The following is a 24,789-nucleotide window of genomic DNA, read 5'->3' on the forward strand; positions in this document are numbered from 1 at the left end:
GATCCAAAGCTACAGAAGATATGGGTCTGAGGATGGAGAACAGGAGCTCAGGGGCACCTGCCCCTGTGGGCAAAGCGGTCGCTGGTCTTTGCTGCTGCCTCAGCTTTGAGCACCCAACATTTGGGGCAGAATGGCTGGGCTTGTGGAGGTGGTGCAGGCTGAGGGTGCCAGAGATGCAGCTGCCTTTGGCCACAGGCAAAACAAAAGCTATTAATGCTTTTGGTTTGGGCTGTAAGCTCTTTAGGAAGGGGAGATCCTGCCAAGATATATTTGTATAACCCCAGGGCAGTGTAAACGTAGACTTCCCCAAAAAAGAACAACGAAACTGGTAACATACCAACTCCAAGAGATGGTCCCGAGATTTAATTCCTTGTGGCCCCTCCCTGCGACGGCAGCTGGTGCTTTAGGGGCAGCAGTGTGCTGAAAAAGGATGCTGAGAGCTGGATGGGTTCCTCGCTTTGGTGGGCACAAAGACTTCCAAAGACCACTGCTCTAGTCCCCAGTGTTTGCAATGAGCAGAAGGCGTGTTTCCTAAAAAAGAGAAGAGGGAAAGGTAGGGCAGCGGCGTCTCGTTGGGGAATGGCAGTAAATTCAGCCCCCCAAGTCAGTGTGTTGAAAGGAAATACCCACAGGCAAGACTCCTCTGAATCCCCACAGAAGGTGTGCAGGGAAAACCTTCGGGGGAGGGAAAAAGGAGTTTACCAAACCCCTCCCAGTTTCCAGTTCTGTGCTGGTAAAAGCAGCAACAAGTACAAAGCCTGCTTGGCTCCGAACTCCAAAGTTTCGCCCGAGCAGACTTTCTTATCGCTCTGCCTACAATGTGTGTGATACTTTATTAGCATCTCCCGCAGTAATCCCAGCAAAACTGAAGCAAAAAAGTGTCAGATCAAAAGGGGGAGCATGAAAGCGGGCGGCTAAGCAGGTTGCTGGGATGCTAATGATTGCTTCCCTCATTCTCTGAGTGTCACACACAACATCCCTAAGCCCGGCGCAGCGCGTAAGCCACACAAATAGCCATATTTGTTAACATTCATGTGACTCTTTCGTCTGAGCTGCATTTCCTTGAGTACACCACAATGAAGAGTTTCTTTTAATAGGGATCAACCGGGGAAAAACAACTGTGAGGGACTTTTCTCTCCCTCTCCCTCCTTCTCTCTCTCTCTCACTCACTCCCTCTCTCACTCTCTCTAAACCTTTTACACTGCGGTTGAACAAGCCTCTGGATAAAGACTTTATCCAAAAACCCCCTCTTTAAAGTTATTTCAAATTTCTCTGCAAGGCTTTCAGAAATCTGTTTGTTTGAGGGCAGAATTAGATGTGACCGGCGTTTTATTGTGACATAAAACCATATTTCTTCCCTGGAAGATTAAAAAATAAAATCGGTTAATAAGAAAAGCTGTCAGCAACAGAAAATGGCTGACATAATCCGTTTATCCTCCGAGCAATAAAGATATTGGTCCTTGGGAGTCTATCCTCTCTCTCATGTTATTTCGCCCAAAACATTATCTTCCCAGCATTCTGATGGATTAAGAAGTCATATGGGAGATAGCAGGGAAATGACAGATACAAAAAAAATAATATCCTTTCATTTCCCCTCCTCCCCGCACTCTCTCTCTCCCTCTTTCTCTCCCTTTTTCTCCCCGGCCCCTCCTTCCCCTGCCTTCCTCTCTCTCTCTTTCTGTGTCCCCTTGGAAAAGTGGTCCATCTGCTTCTTCCCAGCATCCCAACACCCTGTGCAAGTCCCACGAGGCTGACCCCAGCCTGAAGAAGAGACACAAGGTTTCTCCCACTCCTCATCCCCACTCGCACACGTGGATGCTCACAGCTCAGCACTGTTCAGTATCCTCATAGAATAGCCTACCAGCTCTTGGCCACCACCTCTGAACTCCACCTGAATTGATCTTTTCACAATTCTTTGTCCCTGAGCAATCTGTTGGAGGAAAGGAGATGAAATCTGCCACCAGGTTTGAGTGAAGCAAAGCTGGGGTTCATTCCAGTGCTTTGGCGGTGAAATCTATGGATGGGAGAGGGCTCTGGTCTTTGAAAAAGTCCTTGTCACACTCATGAGAATCTTCTTCATGCTCTGTCCTGGTGAAGCAGAGCCACCGTGGAGGTCACCTCTACACCAAATGAGTGAGCAGTCCCGATGGTCTCATTCTTGGACTTATGGGCAACGGTCCCTCTGTCTGCCTGCCCATCTCCAGAGGCTGGTGGAGGCAAAAACCTGGCCCAACACTGAGCTCCAGGGACTCGGACACATGGCATTGGCCTTGACACCTCCCAGCACTCTGTGGTTCTACTTGAGTAAACTTGGCATTTCCCCTTATCTCAGAGACTGAGAAGCCCCCTCCAACCACCAGCCCATGTCCTGCCATGGCTCTTTCAGACCAGGGTTTGCTCCAGCATCAGAACAAATGCCACAAAGTGCTTTGGAGATGGAGGACCCAGGGCTGGGAGGGAGGTGAGATGTCATCTAATCCCTCCAGGAAAGGATCGTGCAGGTCTAAAACAACCCTGAAGGATGTTCATCTAACCTCTTCCTAAACACTGGAGACTCCACAGCCTCCTCAGGAAATTTATTCCAGTTCTTCACTACCCTTAGCACCAGAGTGTTTTTCTGAGCACCCGACTTAAATCTTCCACGCTGCAATTTAGGGCTCTTACTTCTCCTCCTATCCCCTGCAGACGTGAAGAACAATTTATTGTCTTTCTCTTTTCAGCAGCCTCTCAGCTAGCAGAAGGCGATCCAGAGAGGAAATGAGCAGGAGGAATGATCTCCTCTTTTCCCCCATCCCGTCTGCTTCTCCTTGAGAGGAAGCCAGTCCTGGCTCTTCCAGTCTTTCCTGCAAGGGAAGGTTTTCTAGATGTACACCTCTCTTCTTGTGCCAAGCAGAGGTGAGCTGACCCCCACCCAGCTCTATGGGCAGCTTCCTGCAGACAAGGCTGGGGAAGATCTCAAACCAAAACACATTAAAATGGAAGTTATAAAGAAAAGAATACGCCGCTTGCTCTGACAAATTCCGCAGCGTTTTTCCTCTCTTTTCTATTCTTTTCAGCACTCTTGCATTTTGTGAACATCTTTAATGCTCTCCCTCTGCTTTTCTTTGGCAGATTTTGTGTCATTTGGTGGATTATAAAGGATGCATTGTCATCTTTTTGCACACTGCTTACCCAGCACTGGGGTTGGGTTATTCACCCATGAATGTTCCCAGGTCTGCCCACCTATCTCACACCAAGAGATGTCCTCCTCTTGCAAACTATGTTTCTGAATGAAAAAATAGATTGCCATGATAAAAGGCAGAAGTTCGAGATCTTCTGTGCTGCCAAAAGAATACAAGTCTGTTGTGATGCCCATTAAGGTCGCAAAGGTGTAGCCTGGAATCATGAGTGCAGTTCTCCCATGGCTCCGTGCCTTTTGAACTAAGCCATTTGCTTTCTTCTGGCAGCACTCTCTTCCTTTTTGGAGAGAAGACCTCAAGCTGAAAGTTGTTCATCCTTACCTCCATCTGCCTCTTCTGTGACTTATCCAGGCACGACCAGTATGGTTCAAAAGCACCGTTTCCACCGTGGGGCAAACTGAGCAAAGAGGAGCACAGAGATCCTTTCCCAAAAGCTGACAGATAATTGGAGGGATTGTCAAGGGTGAATCACCGGGTGCAAATACATAAGAACATGGAAAAAAAAAGCCCAGAACAGCAGACATCTGCCTATCAGCACCAATTCAGGTAGCTCCCCTGGGAGGAGGTCGCACTGATTACCCAGCAAACAGAGGCTGTTGGTGCAGGGATGGAGGGAGATGAGGATATTTACTTCTAGTAGAGCAAATTTGTCAACAGCCTGTAAAACACATGATTACTACAGAATTACATGCATTACGCTTGGTGTTTATTCTTATTTTAAATATAGATATTCTCTAGGGCTGGATTCTGATGAAAAGCAAGGATTAAAAATAAGAAACAAAACCAGGATTCAGTAGCAGCCGAACATGGCAAATATTAATGTAAGGGACATGAATTATAAACAAGGCTGCCTAACATTCAATAGGCTAAGATTTAAAGGTCAGAGGCCAAAATCACAGGCCCTGGGACAGCCCTCAAATGGCCACCCAGGTATTTCTGGAGCCCTCAGATCTGTGTGCTGTATAATCTAAACAGTTGAACACTCTCCAGCCCTCCTTCACTGTTTACAGCTTCTAGATCCCAAATGGGCCTCATTGATCTAATTTTGGGTTGCGTGTGACTACTAGATACACCGCTTTACACCTGATGTCCCTTTCCTTTGTGTTACTGGATGACTCTGACAATGACACACTGACACCTCACTTCTCAAAATGTTCAGAAACCAACTGAAGCAAACTGCGTGAGTGCTCTGTAGTAGTAGAGATGAGAGGGAGAAGGCAGAAAGGCTTCATAAATCCAGGAGTGCCAGCGAGCACTGTGATGAATTCAGATGATGGCATCCTTATGGATGCTCCACGACTGAAAGCACAGGGAGAATGCGCTGTGATTTGATGACATACCACCCCCTTTTGGTACAACTGGAGAAGACATCACGACTTGGAGAGTCAGATTTGGTGCCAGGTTACCTCTCTGTGACTTTGCCTTTTAGGACATTGGACACCTTTCTCAGACAGCTCAGCATGGCCCTTACTTGACAGTAGTGCCTGCAGACAGTCCCACCAAGACAAGACTACCCATTTTGGGAGGTGCTCTGAAGGCAAATGGTAGAAGACCAGCCCTGCCAAAAAGATACCAACCAAAGCAGATGTGTAAAGGCCTGGAGACTGTGCAGAAACTCAGAGAGCAGACTGGTCATGGCTCTAGAAGCACCAGCATCTCACAAGCTGCACACTGGTTCCCCATCTGCTACTATTGCCCCAACTCATGCCATGGGCAGATGCTGTAAAGACTAGCTCTCAATCTCGCCTTTTCCCAAGGCTCCAAATAATCGGGCTAGCCTGAAAGCAGCCCTGACCTTCAGCATTTCCATCTCTACTGATGGCTAACAGCACCCCACAACCGCAGCGCTGTTGGCACAGGCACAAGAGACAGCAAAGGAGAGGAGGAGAAGCAGACACACACTTACACACGCTCACAGGGATAAAAAGGATAACTGGATCCATGAAAATAAGCCAAGCACTGCCATCGTCGGTCTAAATGCAGATAAGTATTGTACTGGAAACAAAGATTACTTGTACTTTGTAGATAGAGACGTGTTTTGTTACAGGATGCTTTGTATGGAATTGGGTCACAGCAGAATATGAGCCAACTCCCCCTCCCGCCCGCCTCCTCCCAACCTCCTTCTCCGCCTGCCTATCCTTTGAATCTGGAGCCAAATCTCAAGGGTAACAGAGTAGAAATTGCTACAGTTTTGCCGTTTTCCCTTGGCTGGGATTTGCTTTTCATTCGTGGGGCAATACTCGTGCCTCTCTGCCATTCATCTATTAATTAATGTCATTGATTATTAGCTGCTCCCTCTCAGCCTTGTGTTTTCAAACCTCTGGAGGCAGAGGGGGAGGTGAGATGTATCCAAAGGATGCCCAGTTCAAGTGACGAGGGAAGCACCAAAGCTTTGTTATCCTCCTGGCTAATCCCACCCCACTGCCATGTCTTAGTCCACTGTAATACGTCCTCCACCGTGGTATGCACGATAGGCCCATCACGATGGTATGTGATCATCTTCTTCTCTCTCCTACAAAGCTAAGCATCTGTCTTTGTCCTTTCAGTATTCTTTTGCTCAGAAAAAATAAAGCCATATACCCACATCACTTATGGATCCTGCAACGTGTCCTGCCCTTTGCAGCTCTTCCAGATGCAACTTCATTTCTTGGGCACTGCCTACTGCGTGGCTGAAACTTATCAACATCCCAAACTTAACACCCAAGACTTTGGACACTGGAAGTCCTTCAGTACCCCAGGCTTCCCCATGTCTCACTCAAGACACGACCTCTGAGATCTAAGTATTCCCAGAAACCTTTGATCTGCACCTGTAGATGCAAAACCCACTTTTTCCATATTTCCATAGTTCGGTTCTGGATGTCGGCAGTCTTTCTGAGAAATTTTGTTGGCTACAAAAACCGCAGCAGAAAAAGGATGCCCAAGACTGGAGCTGTCAGCACTCAGGATCTCTGGGGAATGCGAGGTATTTTGATTTCACAGAACACAAGGAAAGTATTTTGAATGAATGTGCATTGGGATGCCCATTGGCAAGTACATTACAGTACTAGAATGTGACTGCTGGTCACTGTGTAATCTACCCATAAGAAGCCAAAATTCCAGTAGTAAAAGGTGGCAATTCATAAAATCACAGAATAGAGTCATGGAATATCCCATGTTGGAAGGGACTCAAAAGGATCATCAAGTCCAACTCCTGGACATGATTCATGCATGTTCACATTTGATTGCACTTACACCAGTCTCATGGTCTAAGACAGATCTACAGTTCCTTTTAGACAGGCTCCATCTAAACCAGACCAAGTCACATAGCATTTCCAAGCCTTCTCCCACATGTAGAAGGTCTCTCCCAGCTCATCACACCACCAACTCCCATGGCAACACCAAGGCTTCAGGCCACATCCCACATTGCTGCAGAGCCAGGAGTGCCCCTCCCTGGAGGAACAGGCACTTTGAGTGGGACACCGCTATCCATCACTTTTGTAGTCCAAGATGGAAAGTCAATGTGTACCGTGTTTAAAATCCACCATGTTTTTAACAGCTGATGTGGCACATGGGCCAGCCTGGACCCTTCCCTTCTCTACAGAAAAGCCAGATAGCAAACATGTCATTCCTTGAAGCTCCGAGGATTTAAAGAGTCATCCAAGCATTTTCTCAAAGGGCTTTTTTTCCGCAGTGCTGAGTCAGGGCTCGCTTCCCCCCGCCCACTGCAATTCACTCAGGGCCTGATCCAGCCCCCACCGGAGCTGATGAATCCCACATCGAGGAGAGACTCCACGACGTGGTGCAGCATAAAGTTTTTATCTGTGCTGGTTGGGAATGAGGTGCATAACTCACCGGCGCCGTTGCCACTTGTGAGTAATGCGCCCATTCTGCACTCCAGCGGATAAAACCTTTATGGCCCAGCGCAGCACCGGGTATTACATCTAATATATGCACCACCATAATGACGAGCACTGAAAACCTGTTTTTTTAACCTGTTTTCTCCCCCCTTCTTTCTCCTTCCGGCTCCTGAATACCCCTCTCGTGTCTGCTTCATGTGGTGCTTCGCTTCTGCTTTGTCAACCGCCTGGGGAACCCGCTCCATCGATATTCTGGACAAGGTTTTGATTTGGGGGGGGGCAGAAAAATAAATAAAGAAATAAATAAATAAAACCGCAGAGCGAGCGGCATAATTTAAAAATCAAAGAAATTCATTTCAGTAGTAAAAGGTTAACAGCCTTTAGGAGGAACACTTTTTAATCACCCACGTCTAGACTCTATCACTCGAATCACCGGCAGCAGGAGTGAAATATGGCTAAGCCCCCGTCACCAAACAGCACCTAAAGACTGTTGTATTTAATCATGTCTGTGCACTAGTTATGGATTTTCATTATGATTCCCGATGCTGTTGCGCTGTGTAAAATATTAATATCCATAGTAATGATGCATGAAGCTTGGAGTGTAATTTCTTCACTCTCCTTGTCTGATATTAAATTGTTACCACTTTATCATTTGTGTAGAACTGCACGTTTCAATTAATCTTTCCGTATCAGCAGCCCTGATTAATATAGATCATGATTCATAAGCTTATCGTCACTATAGTTTTAACAGATCATTTATAAAGATCTTAAATTTCAGGGCCTGGGAGGCGCAGCCACTCCGTCCAAGGCTTTTCTCCCTTCCTGCTCCAGCAGGTTTCTCCATTCAAACAACTAATTCCAGCAGAGAAAATTAGCCAGATAAAAATAAAGCGTGCCTGATTATTTCTTTGAACTTTACTGGGAGCTCCACGTAAACTTTCTCCCTCTTTGCTTCGTTGAGTAGACAGTGCATGACTGGAGGCTCTCACCAGCTTTGGGTTTCCTCCCCGTGCCCACCCAACTGGTCTTGATCTTCTCCATCCCCACGGAGGAGGTTGGTTACAGTGTGCAGACGCATCAGCTCGTGTCAGGCAAGGTGCAATGCAGACACTGCAGTGCATGGCACAGATGTTTGCCTTGAAAATGAATGGCTGCATGCAGCAGCCCTTGCTGAGCTGGGGATGGATAGGTAGCATCCCGCCTGGGGGAGTGCCCGTCTCTTTTGGGACACTGTTATAATCGTAGTAATGAAGAACAGCAACCAATTAGTCATCTTTTAGTGGATAGAGTTGGAAAAGACGCATTAGATAGTTTAAAACATCCATCAAAGGTCCCTGTCTAGCCTCCTGTATATTCTCTGGGGCTTCGTCAAGTGATCTTAAGTGTCTCAAATAATGGAGAGACTCAAGAGACTATTTAAAATCCTAATAGATGTTATTTTTTTCCTACTTACACATTTCCCTTCCTGACAATCCCAGAATTCCTAATTACAGCCCTCCATTCAGATCTGCAAAGGACGTGGGGTTACACCAGGAGGAACAGCTCTGAGAACACCACTGGGGACCACAGTTAAGACACAGCAGGTGCTGGGATGGGGCATTTTAAATCTCTGCTGTTTTCTCCCTTGGTTCTGTGCTGGTGATTCCAGCCCTACACTGAGCACAAGCAACAGCTGAGAGCATCGCTCCCAGGAACCAAGCAGCCATCCTCCACCTCCATTCCCAGGGTAGGATGATCTCCCTTCTCCCTCTCACCCCTCTCACAAAATGGGCACCATTTGGAAATATGGTGATGTTTTATTAACCTCCTGCCCTCCCTGACTAACAAGAGGAAGGCAAAAACCCCGGGAAGTATACAGCCGTATCTGAAATCTATACAGCAAGACAGATCTGGCTGGAGCAGTCTTTAGGGCATATATACATTACCAGGCTACAGTGAAATATGGCCTGAAATTTGTCTCCAAAGATGAGATAATGTAGCTGCGTTAACAGCTGCAACTGTCACTTTCGAGTGAAGTAGTGGGTATTGTGTTGAGTACATTTGCAGGGCAATTTTCCAGTTGGAATAAAAGGCTTTCCGAGGTGAATTTTGCCTGGTTTTTATCCATCCATCTGAGGTTATTTTTATATATATATTATACAAATATTGACTGGTTCTGAGGGCAATAGAGGTAAAATATCACACCAGGAAAGAAAACAGTTCCCAAGTCTCTCTCTATATATTTTGGCCTCAGCTATAGGCTGAGGGCAGTATATGCCATTTCTCCCCTCTGGGTATGAAATTTTACTGCTCTTGCTTCTTAGCTATTTTATTATCCCTTTGTATGTTTGTAAAGAAGAGAGAGATAGGCTAGTGCTGGACTTGGAGGCTTTTGCACGAAGCAATGTGCTTCAGGAGAGTTTTGCATGAAACATGAATTCGCTCTGCCAGGATCTGTGTTTGGAATGTGCTGCATTAAAAGCAGATTTATATCACTCCCCGTGTTTCGTTTGGTTTTGTTTCTCCAAATACAAACACAATATAACAAATTGCCACAATGATTTGGCACGGGAGCTCCAGCACAGATCAGGGCACTGCTGTCCCAAGCTCTCTGAAATACATTCTAGGTAGCTTAGGTACGAGGCAATTTGTGCATGCTACAGAAAAGCTGAGGCAGTTTAAAGCAGTGCAGGCTTTTAGTGGCAGCACTGCAAACACTGCCACATCTACCTGTTTGCTTCCCCTCTAGTTCTGTCATCATGCTAATGTGCCAGAGAGTTGGACCCCTTGGGATGCCCACTGGGTGCAACAAGAATACCTCCTTATAAAATTTGCCTCCTACAGCCTCTTGTGGATGAGCTCTGAAGATACAGCAAATAAAAGCACCAGGGGAGGAGCATAGAATCATAAAGTCATAGAATCATTCAGGTTGGAAAAGACCCCTGAGACCCCAAGTCCAACCGCAGCCCACCCCACCGTGCCCACTGACCATGTCCCTCAGTGCCACATCTCCATGGCCCTGCAATAACTCCAGGGAAAGTGGTTCTTTCACCTCCCATGTGAATGGAGAACCTTGACACAGCAGCAGTGGGAGGGTGCAATGCTGGAGAACCAGTGAATAGCTCTTTATCACTCTGGATTTGGGCTGTGTCCTCCACATGGAACTGTGTGAGACCCTCCAGATCCCCCCATATTTATAGTCTTAGAGGAGGAAAAGCAGAGCATCTCACTTGTGGGCCCTAAGTATCCAGCACAGAAAACCCTTTTACCACCAAAGCCACCATAGCATGGCCACCAGAGAGCTGCCTTGATAGAGCAACGACCACCCAAACCATGACCCCATAAAGAGATCAGTAATCCCACAGCAGCGTCGGTTATGGAGCAACCAGGGAATATCAAGAGAAAACAAATCACCGGTGGCACCTATAGCCACGTGCAGAAATTAGAGAGTCTGACTATAAGGTCACAATAAATCAGTGCGCTGACAAGGAGATCTACCCTTTGTCCAGGGCAGAAGATTTATCTGCGACCCTAGGCAGGGGCATTTCTGTCCTGATTTGTTAAATGCTGAGCAGAAAATGGAGTTAGATCAGGTGCCTGATGAGTACTTGATTGCAGATGCCCAACGCCTGCACTTTCTCCCCTGCACACAAACATACTTGTTTGCAGGATGCTGTGTTATACTTAAAGAGTGCCTCTGTTTCTCTGCCTGTGACGGACTGGCTTTTGTAGAACTACATTCTGAGGTTTGTTTTCTCAATGACATTTTAATCAGAGGGCTCTTTGCCTCAAAATGCCAATCAGTTCCAGAGCAGTGCCTACCTGCTGGGATGGCCGATGGTGAGACAGAGGCACAGAAGGGGAGAGCCTGCACTGCTTGTCCAGCCAGGAAGTCTGGGCTGTCCACTCGAACAGACAAACCACCAGGACATCACATACATCCTAAAATGGCAAGCCACATTTTCTACTTCACCTCCCCAACCAAACCCTACAGACATCCACAGCCTGCACGCAAGGGAGTTACGGGTTCTATTTATGAAAGCACCAAACTCAACTAAAACCATGCTGCCATCCCATTTACACAGCAACAAGCAACATAGACAGTGGCAGTCACAAAAGGCAGTGCAGGAAATAATCAAATAACTCACTTTGACATTGCTTTACAGGCCCTGAACTCATTCACCAAGGGTTTTAGTTCTCCATTTTTTCCTTATCTCACCAGTAAATTATTCCTTAACTGACTATTGTGGCGATTTGAGGAACTTTTGACATATAAATGCAAACATGCCCATAAATTTCACAGTAAAAACTTAACATGAGGAGCCTGCATAATGGCAAACAGTAAATATTTTGCTGTGGCAGTGGTTCATATGGGAAAAAATTAGCATTTCACTCTGGTTTGGCCCAAATGTGTTTTGATTCCCTCAGAGGTTGTTGAGAGTGTTTTTTCTGGTTTGGTCTCCAATAATAACGTAGCCAGATGCTGGGTATATAAACACATGGCTGATGAGCAAAGGGATGTGAAGGATAATGTTCATTATCTTTACAACACTGGGAAACAAGGCTACCGTTTCTGAACTGTATAAAACGCATAGAATAAACCAAACATCAGAACACTGTTGGGGTCATAGCCTGCCTATGGTGCGGAGTGACTGGTGTATCTTGTTTGCAACATCATCTCACAACCTCAACCTTTTCTGTATGTGTATCCCGATTTATTTGTTGTTTTTTTTTAAGGTCCTCATTTTTGTGGACCAAGTGAAGTTCACCGAATTGAGAAGAGAATTTGACCTTGCATTTTGATTTGTATCTTGCCGCAGCTCCATCTGAATTTATTGGAAGAAGGAGGTTCAGCTCCTCCTGCATGGGACCACAGATGTCTCTGCTGGGACTTCAGTGACTCCAGAAAGCACAAGGATTCCTTTAGAAAATTCGTTACTTTCTCATCTGAGGTGAACCATTCTATGATTACATTTACCAGATCTGAATAATCCTGCCTCTGAATTGTGACTAAGAACTGATCGCATTGCTAAATACACTGTGTTCAATATGTATCACTTCCACGTGAACCTATATTCAAGACATCTAATAGTATCACAAGCAACTTGGGTTGATTCCTATTGTCACTTAAGATCCTCCCAGACTTTAGTGTATCTCAACCATGACAGCAGTATATAATCAATACCTGTTTGCAGAATGTCTATAGTGATGTAGGAGAAAATTCCCAGCACTCTCTTCTCCGGGAAAATTTGCATAGAGTTTCACATTCCTGTTCCATTGGTGCCACCTATTGGTAAGTGCATAAGTCAAACCAAGAAAGCAGTCATTTCCTTTGAGTAGCTGTGATGAGGGCTTGGACCTGTCCCGTGTGACTACAGTCATGATGTAGGCATCATCTGGGACCATTCTGAAAGCAAACACCTTGGCTCCATTGAGTCATTAAGCAACACTGACCATTGTCCAGCCAGGTCAGCTCATGACCCAGTGAATAAAGAGCTTGTTGCCCTTGAGCTTAGCAGGAAGTCCTGCTGCTGGCTGCTACTTCACCTGGCCACTACTTTTTCCACCTGGGATTAGAGACGCTCCTGGTCCTTCCTAGATAGGTGGCTGGTCTCCATTGCAGTCTGTCCAATCATTAATGGATCAGACCTTCACAAAGCTCTCCTTGGCTTCAGGTTTGGCTCCATATGACTCAGCCAGCAAAGCACCAGCATGGTGTTCTCAGTCCTGGGCACCCATCCCAGCTGCCGAAGGGAATTAGTTAATGCCATCTTCAGCAGAGGGTAAAAACCCTGTCTGTCCTATGCAAGGGACCGATGTCTCTGTTGAACAGGTACTGCCTTCTGTATTGCCCACCCTCCTCACATAGACTTTCCAAAACAAAAGAAGGGAGAAAAGAGGAAAGTTCTTTAATTTATGTAGATCAGTAGTTAATGGAGATTACCCGCTTCATCACCCTGAGAATACTTCTCAGGTGAGACCCATTGAGCATCCTCGATAAAGAAAATGACAGTCAGCTGAAGTCTGACTGAGCTTTGTAAGGCAGAATACCAGCCCACAGTACTTCTCTGCACAATTAGGCTTTGAAATGATTACAAGCTCCACTCCAGAAGGCATCAGGAATTGCCTGAAGACACTGGCAAGCTCTAGACTGTGGCTTTGTGCCAAACTACCCTACAGTTCAACCAAAGCATTTGTTTCCCAGCTGTGGTACCAAAGATACCCCAGCCTGCTGAGGTGCTGACAAAGAGAGTGAGAGCAGAGGGAGAACTGATGGGTAACCCCAGGAAAGCCCCACTATCCTGCACCCACAGATTTGTATTGTGGGACCGGGTGTGCAAGGGAGCATTTCCTTGTGCAAGTGAGGGATGCTGTCAGGAGGGCGCTTCCACTTAGCACCCCAACTAGCAGCAGGCAGCCACTTGAACCCAAGCTGAACCAGACCAATGCCAAAAATCTATGGATAAATCTGGATGAATCCTGCTGAGAATCCACTTTCTCTGAATTCCCATGCTACAAATAATTACAGAAACATCATTTTCAGTATAGGATGGAGACAACCCAGCAAGGTGCCACCCAACTCTGTTCTCACCTCTATGCCACCCTTACCAGAATGTACCAGTTCTCCCACAGCCCCCAGTCTCTGATCCCAACACAGCCCTTCCTGTCCTTTCCACTTTCATTTCTGTTTCTTTACATCTTTATTAAACTGTATAGCCACTTTGATAGGAAAATTGAAAAGAAAAAGATATGAGGAACAACAACAAAAAAAAAAGAAGCCATAATTATGAAGATTCAATTTAATTTTAAAGGTTGTGGAAGGAGGAAAAAAAAAAAAAAAAAGAAAAAAAAGGAGCAGGAGAAGAAGAAACCAAATTAATTTAGCAGGAAAGCATTGCATGAAATATTGTTGGAGTTTAATAACCATGCAAAGACAGATGATATGTGTGGAAAAATTAGTTGTAGGACCTCATAATAGTCTATTAATATTTTCTACAGGCACAGAAACCCTTTGCTGAATGATTGTAACAAAGTAATCTTTTTTTTTTTTAAGACATTAAAAAATATCTTCAAAAGGAGAAGACGGCAGCAATGTATGTACTGTACAGAATGGAGACCCCAACGAGGCACGTTAGATCCCAGGCTAGATCCAGCACAGACATCTCTGCTCTGCCATGATGCAAAGGCTGCTTGCTGTGGGCAATTGTCCCAAGTGGAAGGATGACATCCTCTGACCAACCCCTGCTTCCACAGCAGGCTTTTGGTCACTAGTAATAATAATAGTTATAATAATAAAATACCACCTTTATGCACAGATGGGCCTGCCAGACCAGCCGTGCCAGCCTGCCCAACCATAAGTTCTTGCTGTTGGGGTAAAGCATTGCCACGTTCAGCTCCCTAATGAGATGAAGCCCAGTGGGGCAGATGGATGTCCATATGGATCTCTGTCAATCTCTTGGTGGCCCATGGGAATAAAGCAGCACCCTGAGGCTCTGAACAAGTGGTAAACTAATCTTCTACCTCTTACCCCTGAAAAGCAGTGGCCAGGCTTGCAGCCAACTACAGTTGGGCTCTTCTGTCATCATGATGTGATAGCAATGGGCACTAAATAGTGCTTTTTGCCTGCATCAGGTAACCTACAGGAACTGAAGGAGCAAGGACCATTCTCCAGGGAGCCTGAGGAGATCAAATGTCACAATCGAGCCATCACTGAGCCTAGAGCAGTCTTGAATTTCAGTTGATTCCAGCAGGAAGGGAGCAATGAGATCCCCACCACGGTGGAACACTGGAAAATTGGCACTGATGGCAAGGTGGAGTATTTTTGCAAGCTGGGGCAGCTGGCCAAAGCCTACACCTGGAGTGCCTATAGTTGACAGAAAAATCACACCCAGCAGCCAGTCCCCAAGGATGAATATTAACTTGCTGGTCCTCAAGGGCTCTGCATACAAAGCCCAAAGCTCCTGCAGAGTACTGTCAGACATACAAAAAACACCCAGCATTAACCCCAATGCCCAGCCTTGTTGTTGTGCTGTCAGGGATGTCTTTAACATCAGCCTTAACAACCAACCCAAGTAAAACATCATCACAGCTGCACCAAGACAAGGGGTGGGCATGGGAGCAAGGGAGGAGAGACCTCTGTCTGTGGGCAGTTTCACTTGGCCTCTTGAAAGGATGTATTTCCTTGGTCCTAAATGGGATTTGCTTTAGCTTCAGACAAAACCCTTAGGATCCTGCAAACTCAACTAGGTCAGCCCTGCAAGGAGGAAAAAAAAAAATACAGGATGAAATAAAGAATGAAATGATGAATAAAACAAAACTAAATAGAAATGAAATAAGAAAATAAACCCAGGACAAAGCCAGGCTGCAATTCCTCATTCGGCTTCCCCTTTTTCCTATTTAATCTGTATAGTACCATCCAGTTCCAGCCTCCCCCTTCCCCCCTTTTTTTTTAAATGCAGTCTAATCCTGAGTATGAACTGATGTAGTTTGTGTGTTAGGGGGGAAAAAATCTCTCTCTCTTTCTGCCTTTTTTTTTCCCTTCTTCTTTCCTTGGCCCAGTTCATTATTTTTCTTTCTTGTCACTCAGTGTGATAGGTTGAACAGAAGTGCACAGATGAGCACTGAAAACGGTGTCACAAGGCCTTAATCTAGTCTTTAATGCCTGACTTCAGAGATGTCATTTATCTTCTAACTGCAGCAGGCTTCCACCAACTTTATCTCTAATAATATATTGATGGATTAAAAGGGTCGGGCAGGAGACCGGGCTGGAAAAATTGCTTATTGACATCAAAATACAGTGCCCTCAACCTGATAAACATGGAGGGGCTCGTGTATCTCCTAGAATAGTTGGCGTTGCTATAATTTTTTTTTTCCTAGCATGTTTCTCCCAGGTTCATGGGGTGGTCTGGTAAAATAAACAAACAGAACAAATAAATAGGAAATATAGTTCCTGCATTGACACAGCCGGGTGGAAGCCCAGCTATTTCTGTAATAGTTTTTTAATGATAGCGCTGGGCACCGCTATTTTATCGTGCCCCGCTATGCTGCATGTGATGTGGGAGGGAGAGCTGCCATTGTTTTAGTGGGTTGGGGGCATTAGGACACCTGTGATGCTTACACAGCCCTAACAGTGCATTGCAGGGAGGCTGCTCCTCTCCCCAGCAGTGTAAAAGTAGGGAGCTGTCTCACAATCTTTACAGCTGAAATTCATCCCTCTCCTCACCAAACTCACGCAAGGAGAATTAAAGGGAGGAGAGCAGAGCACCGGCACAAATGCTGCCCCGACCTGCGCACTCTGCTGCAAGCCTAGAGGGTGAAGCTGCCTCGTCAACACTGCAAGAGCAAAACCCCACAATTCAGGATCCCATCCCCTCTCTGCCCAAGTAGCAGAGAGGTTCCTCATTGTGCTGCACGTCTCTACTAATCCTGCTGGTGGGGATGTATTTATTTCAGGTCTATCTGCACAGGGTGTGAGGTGGCCTCTTGGTTGGAGCAATGAGGTGGAGTTGTTCCACAGTTAGCTGCCCAATCCAGTAGTCTCTTTTGCATGGGAAGTGATTTGCCACATCTCCAGGTGTGTTCCTCCTTCTGGTACCAAAGCCAAGGAGAAGGAGCATGGTAGCTATGGGACTTGGCAATTAGTAGGAAAATCTAAATCAATTACATCCCAGCTAATCTGTTGTCAGTCCCACTTTAGTAGCAAAAGGTTGCTTGAAGTCTTTGTGACCTGTGGGATCTGGGCTTGGGGCAGGTTTTACCGATGTCCACAGCAGCTCAGAAAGGATTAAAAGAGGCAGACAATATGACAGAAAAGACAGTGAGAAGGAGAGTATCATGTTACTCTTTTTCAGACTATATGGCTTCTTGGGGAGAAGTTTTCCTTGGCAATTCTTCATGAACTGTGACCAAATGGGAACCCTCCAGTTACACATCACCATACAGAACTGGCTGGGGAAGGCAGACACTTGGCATTGCGAGGAACAGCCACAGCATAAATGTGCTCCTTGCAGTGGGGCTGAGGAGGTTCAAGCATTTGTTGGGACAAACACTGCACCACTGAGAGCATGTAGAACCCAAACCTTCTTGAGTCCATTGCAAAGTGGCTCCCCTTCCTCTCTTACTAATCACTCTTGTTGCAAACAGACATGACTGAAAAATCACGGAACTTCATCCTGAGGGGAGTCCCAACATTTTCAGTTGGATTTAGACCAGAGCTAGACTGAATAGCAAAATCCTGAAGCCTTCTCTGGGAAGAAGTTCAGAAAAAAAACATTGATTCAGAAGTATCATAAAGAAATCTCCCTAATCCCTAAACGGGACATTGCATTTTGGCTTGGTGATCCTTCTCCTTTCCAGCCTAAGCCACAGCTGCCTCCCACCTTGACCCATCAGCTGCCTCCAATATGGCTCAGCTCTGTTCACTCCAAAATACCACCCGGCAGGCACAACGGATGATGCATCCTTCTAACCACCTGCACAGGCTTCCTGGGAAGCCCACAAGCCACCGAGACAGATACAGAGATAAAGTTTGTCACCAGAGAGAGCATTTCATTTCATTTCCCTGGAAAGAAATTCCATGAAAATCAATTTTCCCACAGAAAATTTTGATTCTTGGCAAAACATCTTTTTCTGATCGGGAATGGCCTCGACTCAAAAATAACTGAGCAGCCGTGGTTTACAAAAGGGACGCGTTTCATTCCCACTTGCACTGTGAAGGATTTTATGTGAAGGCAAGCTCAACAGCCCTTGAGGAGGTGGAAAAGTCGTGAATTTCATCATCACAAGAGCTATTAATTATCAAGAGTTCAGACTGCTTTGATTATGCCCCAAAACTCAAGTTAGATGGTTTGGAGCGGTGTCAGATGGCCCAGCAGAGACCACGCTTCCCATTGAAGTGGTCCTTAGCTCACAAGAGATGGGTTCACTAGAACTAACAAGCTTACGCAGCTTGAAAGCCTTGTCTTTCCCTGACAGCTGTAAATAGCACCACAGTGCATCAAGCAGGCAAATGTCAGGTGCAAAGACCTCCTGCAAATGAAGATCAGCGAGCTGTGCATACGAGCTCTGGAAGACCCATGCTGATAGCCACCATTTCCCATCTGGGAACCCTAACAAGCATGAATGCAAAAGTAAAAGGAAGTGGGGAGACCAGGAAAAATTAGCCAGATAGCCTCAGATAAGCAACCAAGCCATCAATTTGATCATGAGCACCGTTCTGGGAGCAAATGATGGAGCATCGCACAGTCCAGCATCCCAGTTCCTTGGATGGGAATGATCAGCAGGCACCATTACCCACAGAACATTATGAGATTGCCCTTCTGAAATATACCCAGTGAAACACTGAATTCATCAGCCAAAATGCCTCAGACTTCTGGGAAGCCTCCTCTGTCCAACCACTTGATGGGAAGAATGACTCTGATCTTTTTGGCATGTGGAACTAAAGCAGCTCAGCCACCTTCCCAGCACCTGCCAGTCACTCCTGGTGGCATTTTATCTGAGCACCAGTTTCTAATTTCACTGTGTTAAGGACCATCGCAACGCATTTTTGTAATAGGTAGCTAAAGTGACAAACTGAGGATTGTTACATTTGCCATATAAATCGAATAAATTCCTGCGGTTAAAAATAGCAATTTAATACCCCTATTCTGTTGAGGGAAAAAAAAAAAACAGATTTCTTTTTTTGCAAGCGCCATTCTTTACATGCTCCTTTTTTCAGATTCCTTGGCAAGCGGAGAAATATCCCAAAAATGAGACATTTTCTTCATTAAAATGGAATTCTCTGAAGCTTTTCGCACAACTTTGTTTCCTTCCCATTAAATTCCCTGGAAGGCTTCGTGGTGACATAACTAGAGCAGAGTTGGGCCAGCACTGCTCGTCCCCAAGACATTTCACAAATCAGCTTCTTCCAGCACTCCCTTCAAATTCCCCTTTCCTTTCTGAATTTCCAGCTCATTGCTCATCATCCCTTAAATATAAAGCAGGGATGAGTGTAGGATTTCTCACTCTAGAGCCACAAGTTGCACTGTTTATAAGACCGCTGGGTGTGACCAATGGGTTGCACTTTGTGGGTCAGTCTTGCATCAAGACCTGTTCCTTCCACCCAACCATGCTGTAGCATTGCTGCTGTGCTCAAATAGAAATGTTGTAAGGAAATAATTAATGATAATTCACTGTAGAGCAACTGCCTACGAACTAAGCCATGGCAAATTTCCAGCGGCAACCACTGCACTGTGGCTTTCCCCTCAAGGCTCAAGAGTTCTTCATGGCTTGTTAACCCGCTTGGCATGGGAGTGATTTCACTGTCTGGTGAACTCTTGCCCCATGGTAGTAACCTGGGTTCACCATTTAAGATAAAAAGAAAGGCATATCACACCTGGCCATTTTTACCCCTTGTTTGCTCATTGCTCTCCAGAAGCCATCAATGGGTGGATTGATGAACAAGTCCTCAAAAGGCGTGGGTGTGCTCATTTGCTTGTTACAATACTGCATCCTGACTCTTCCAAGCTGCTTTCTCCCTCAGACTGCCTTTCCCACAAAGAATCACACTGTCAAAACCCTCATTATTTTATAACTCCTATGCCCCTCTTCTCTTCTCACCTTGTTAAACACTGCGGGAGCAAAGGAGTTCAGTAGCTCTACCATTTTAGCAACGCCATTGATTTTGTCTCCCTCTTCATTTATTAATGGAACTACTTTCTCTCTAGTATTCCCTTTTCCCTGATATAATTGTGAGAGCTCTTTTTATTCCCCTTAAGCCTTTCTGCTCTCTGAGCTGGCCTTATCTTTTCCCTGCAAGCCTTAACTGACTGTATATTCTTGTTTAGTTCTCTTCTCCTTCTCCATTTTTCACTATAGGTTCTTTCTTTACGCTCCTATCTTTCGCTGGTGCTTTGTTATGCCACATTGGATGCTACTTGTCCTTCCATTTATTTCAACTGGAAGCGTGGCGTGCTCAAGTCTATTCTGGCATTTCTGGTCTTTTCTCAGCCCTCTGGATTGAACACATCTCCTGATTTCACCCTGTGAAGGTCATGGCCAGCGGTGCATGGAGGCACTGGATGAGGGCAGGCTGGGATGGAGCTATCACAACACAGCAAAGTCCATCCACAGCATCACAGGCACACACTCCCATCCCCTGGCCAAAAACCCACCCTTCCAACATCCATGCTGTCAGATGAGTTATTCATAACACCGAAATGCACAGAAGCTCCTCTTTCATCTCCACCTGTGTATACTTAAATAACGCTAGCACCAAAATTAACAGTGGAAACAGCAGGAACCAAAATGCCTCTCCCAGATGACTAATCCTTTTCTTTCTGCTTTCATTTCAGAGTTAGATCTTGCTCCTGAATCCAAGGATTTCCAGCAAGTAAGCCCGCAGTGTGGTTTCAGTTGTTGGAGCAATTAGAGCAGTCCAGTGGAAACAGAAGTGTGGATCAACTTTACCTCTATGAACTTTCTGATCTGGATTTTACCATGAGAGCATTGCAGTAACAGCAGGTTAGACCAAAGGATTCAGGAGCTATCGTAGTTTTTTTTAGGCAGCTCTCTAAGTCTCTTGCTTGTCTGTTTTTGTAAGGGGAATCCTGGCTCCACCCTTGCAGTCACTCAGGTACATTGCACGCACCTGAGCTCCCCTGGGTTGTCCCTGCCTTCCACCAGGTGCTCAATCACTGCTTCAGAACATGACTTAACATTTCTATTACACACATTTCAATTCCACTGGATTTACAAGTTCAGATGAAGTTCTTCCCTTAAATTGTAACAAATTCACAGAATTCTCTTGCTTGCTTGGAACCTGCCTTTTTTCTAGTATCCAAAGACAGAAAACAATGCTTCTGAGGAAAGACTGACCAAGTTGGGGTTGCCTAGCTGGAGGAGGAGGCAGGCCATGACTGTAATCCCAGAGTACATAGAAAGCTTATGGATAGAGAAAGGGATAGATTTTCCTCTTGGTAAATCTTAGAATCACAGAATGGTTTGGGTTGGAAGGGACCTTACAGCCCATCCAGTTCCAATCCTTGCCATGGGCTCACTGCTTCCCACCAGCTCATGCTTTCCAGGGCCCCATCCAGCCTGGTCTCGCAGGGATGGGGCACCCACAGGTGCGCCTACAGAGCAACAGTGTCAGCACCTCACTGCTCTGAGTGAGGAATTTCTTCCTAACATCTAAGCTAAATCTCTCCTATTTTAACTTAAAACCATTCCTCCTAGTCCTATCACTATTAGACCATGCAATAGCAATGGTCCTGGGAAGAAGAAGACCATTGGGTTTGTCCAACTTACAAATCAGTAGCTTTGAGTTTAAACCAAACTAAATCTGAATGCAAGCGGAGAGTTTCTAGCACTGAAGCTGCTGACATGCTGGAACAAGCACAAGGAGAAAAGCTGTACCTGCACTGCTGAAGGTCTCTTTTCCAACTAGCATGACCACCATTAGCCTGGAGCAGCATGATTTGGTTGCAGAGGTCTTCACAAGGTCCATCTCCATCTTCCCAAGTCATGTCTACAGCACTCAGTGTTTTTTGGATGTTGCAGAACTTGTGCAGCCCAGTAGGATTTTGAAGGACCCAGAGAGGAACATCTCAGAAAACCTGCTTGGTCTGCAAGCTTCCCGCCATGCAGAACTTCTATTGCAAGCATCATCCCTGTGTTAAGCATTCATAGGGTTTCTATAAAATCATTATCAAGAACATAAAAGACCCAGGCATGGAAAACCAGCTAGAGCTACTTCCAAGCATACGGAGCCCATGGAAGCTGCCAGGAAAGGTACTTCAGGCAAACCCAGCCCAGGAGGGCCCTGAGCTGCAATGTGGGCACGGGGGGAGGTGGGATCCTTCAGGGAGTTTGGCACCACTCCATTCTCCCTGGTGTGTGCAGAAGTTAGAGCGTGGCTAATTACAGGAAATTAAAGAGAAAGAGATATAAAGAGATTGCCTGAGCTGTGAGAGCCCTGGGAAGGGCTGGTGGATGTCCCGTGGTGCTGCTGCTGCAATTAGGCTCATGGAGCAGTGCTTGGAAGTGGGGCTGGTATGAAACTGTGTGGCAGGAAAAGGTTAATTATAACCCATTTGCTGCAGAATCTAATTTCTAGGCATTGAATATTTGCAGATTAATAGGCAGCAAGGCCAGGAAAGAAACTTTGAGCAACCTAGGCTGGAGTGGCAGTGATGAGGCACTGTGGCAGAATGGAGTTGGTCTTCAACCCAAGTCCACAATAAAGGTGATTGTGCAAGGACTGCAGGAGGCTGCTGGTTAAAATAAATGTGCTAGATCAATGTCAGCCATCAGAAAGCTTCTGAAAACTGCAATAACTGCAGCAGGCTTGGCTGGATTTGTGCTGCAAATACTTAGCTGGGCCAGAGATGCTCTTTGGGATCAGGTCTTCATGGGGTTCTCACTACAGTAAGCAGAAGGGATACGACTTGTTTTGGTGACACTGACCAATAGAAGCGAAATGCAAAACAGGAAACAAACTCAGCTCTTTGTCATTTTCTAGCAACTCTTACATTAATCCTGATACTCCTCTGAAACTGCTCTTTCCAGCACTCTAGGTACTTTATTCTTGCAAAAGAGTAAAGACTTTACAATTAACCCTCAAAAGATAACACTGCTTTCAACTGGCCTCAGCTGAATGTCTCCTAGCTTCCACCTTTCCTTTCACCCAGAAACACAGGATGAGTGCATTTCCACTATCTTGAAGCCTACAATAGATGATGCTTTCCTTCACCCATCCAGGCTTCATCTCCAGAGTTGCTGGGGGTTTTGTCCTACCAGTTTTGCTGAGGGATATTTCACTTGTACAGGCTGGGAGGAGTTGTCCTTGAGAGCAGCTCGGCAGAGAAAGACCTAGGGGTCCTAATAGATGAGAAACTTAACATGAGCCAGCAGTGCGCTCTGGCAGCCCGGAAGGCAAATGGGATCCTGGGCTCCATCAGGAGAGGGGTGGTCAGCAGGGATAGGGAGGTGATTGTCCCTCTCTACTCTGCTCTTGTGAGGCCCCATCTGGAGTACTGTGTCCAGGTGTGGAGCCCTCAGTACAAAAAAGATACGGAGATTTTGGAAAGGGTCCAGAGGAGGGCCACGAAGATGATCAGGGGGCTGGAGCACCTCCCCTATGAGGACAGGCTGAGGGAGTTGGGTTTGTTCAGCCTGGAGAAGAGAAGGTTGCGGGGTGACCTCATTGCAGCCTTTCAATACCTGAAGGGAACTTACTCCCAGGAGGGGAGCAAACTCTTCGAAAGGGCTGATAATAGCAGGACTAGGGGAAATGGTTTTAAGTTAAAAGAGGGAAGATTTAGGTTGGATGTTAGGGGGAAGTTCTTTACTAGGAGAGTGGTTAGGTCCTGGAACAGGCTGCCCAGGGAGGTTGTGGATGCCCCGTCCTTGGAGGTGTTCAAGACCAGGTTGGACGGGGCTCTGGGCAACCTGATCTAGTAAAGACGTATGTTTGGTGGCCCTGCTAGGCAGGGGGGTTGGAACCACATGATCCTTGAGGTCCCTTCCAACCCGGGTCATTCTGTGATTCATTCTGTGATTCTGTGATATTTCCAGAGCATCAGTGCCTTAAGGTTGGAAGGGCACCTGTAGCAGCAGCCCCAGAATTCCTATACCAATGGAGTAGTCATGGCAAGTTTTTAAGCATTCTAAGGAGGGGGGATGCAGAGGGAGGAGGCCCTTGTTTGCAGACGAAAGAAACAATAATTCCTTCAGCAGTTTGATGTTAAAAAAATAATAGAGGCTTGTAAGCTGCTCTGAAGCTTGAATGTCAGAAGTAGACCCTGGGGACATGGATTAGAGGGCACAATGAAGGTGAGGCTGTGAAATGAGCATCGCGGATCTTTGGGAGATTGTTAATAAGAACACAGAAATGCAAATCTCCAGGAGCTGGTGAGACATCAGCCTGCACGCTTACAAATGCACACATGGCTCCAGTCAAAGCAAGGGAGATTCACGGAAGGCTGGTGAAAGGCACGTGGATGACTTGGTGCCTACTACAGCACAGACCCCTTATCTCTACAGCAAGAAAACCAGCCAAGGACCTCTTCCCATGCAGAGTATGTAAGGAACTGACCCTTCCTAAATTCAGCTACCTTCATAGGTATCCCCGTTTGGGAGCATTCAGCCACCATATATAATAGCCTAGAGATACCCTTGCATGTGGCTATGAGCAAACTGCATGTAAATGAGTGAATCCTGACTGCATCTACAAATAATGGGTCTGGTTACCTCCCTCCTCTACCTTTTTATTTGGTTTTACATGGGAATCCAGCCCAAACTCTCTGCAAGCAAGAGGAGAAAGCTGAACAGAATATGGTGCGCTGACTCCTCACGCAGTATCTTCCTTTCCCTTCACTGACTGTGAGCTGGTGTTGCTCTTTCGTTTCGGATTTAAAAGCTGAGAACCAAACTCTAATTCCATCCTGCTCCCAGCTTTGTGCTGCTCGCGAGGACCAAAAGTTGCTGCATGCATCTTTCACATAAAGACATGGAACTTTCACATGAAAGGAGCTTGTCAACTCAATGCTCAATGAGAAAGAACCAGTATTTCCAGAACAAGATTTTTCTATCAGGGTACAAAGTTTGGGCTCTTGAGGATCATTGGACAGAGGGTTCATCTAGGGCATCCCTAAGACCTGGGCCATGTTCATAAGTGGCCCTGAGCCCAAAAAGAGCAGACATCTTCCTGAACAGCATCCAGTTCTTGCATACAACCTTCCATCTCTGCTCACTGATGTTGCCCTTGAATGTTCTTCTCCTCCAAGAGCTGAACCCTCCAATATTTAGACAAGGGT

At 46.0% G+C, this 24,789-nt stretch overlaps 1 protein-coding gene across 1 annotated transcript in view; it reads right to left on the reverse strand.

The window, feature by feature from the left end:
* Positions 1–337: 337 nt before the first annotated feature.
* The window catches only part of TBCCD1 (TBCC domain containing 1), an 85,642-nt gene continuing 61,190 nt past the window's right edge, over positions 338–24,789 (reverse strand). The window contains exon 9 of the transcript XR_011904640.1: positions 338–531. The gene's annotated coding sequence lies outside the window, so the exon portion shown is untranslated. The remainder of the gene's footprint in view (positions 532–24,789) is intronic.

Source organism: Excalfactoria chinensis, chromosome 9 (genome assembly GCF_039878825.1).
Source record: "Excalfactoria chinensis isolate bCotChi1 chromosome 9, bCotChi1.hap2, whole genome shotgun sequence".
NCBI classification, from domain to species: domain Eukaryota; kingdom Metazoa; phylum Chordata; class Aves; order Galliformes; family Phasianidae; genus Excalfactoria; species Excalfactoria chinensis.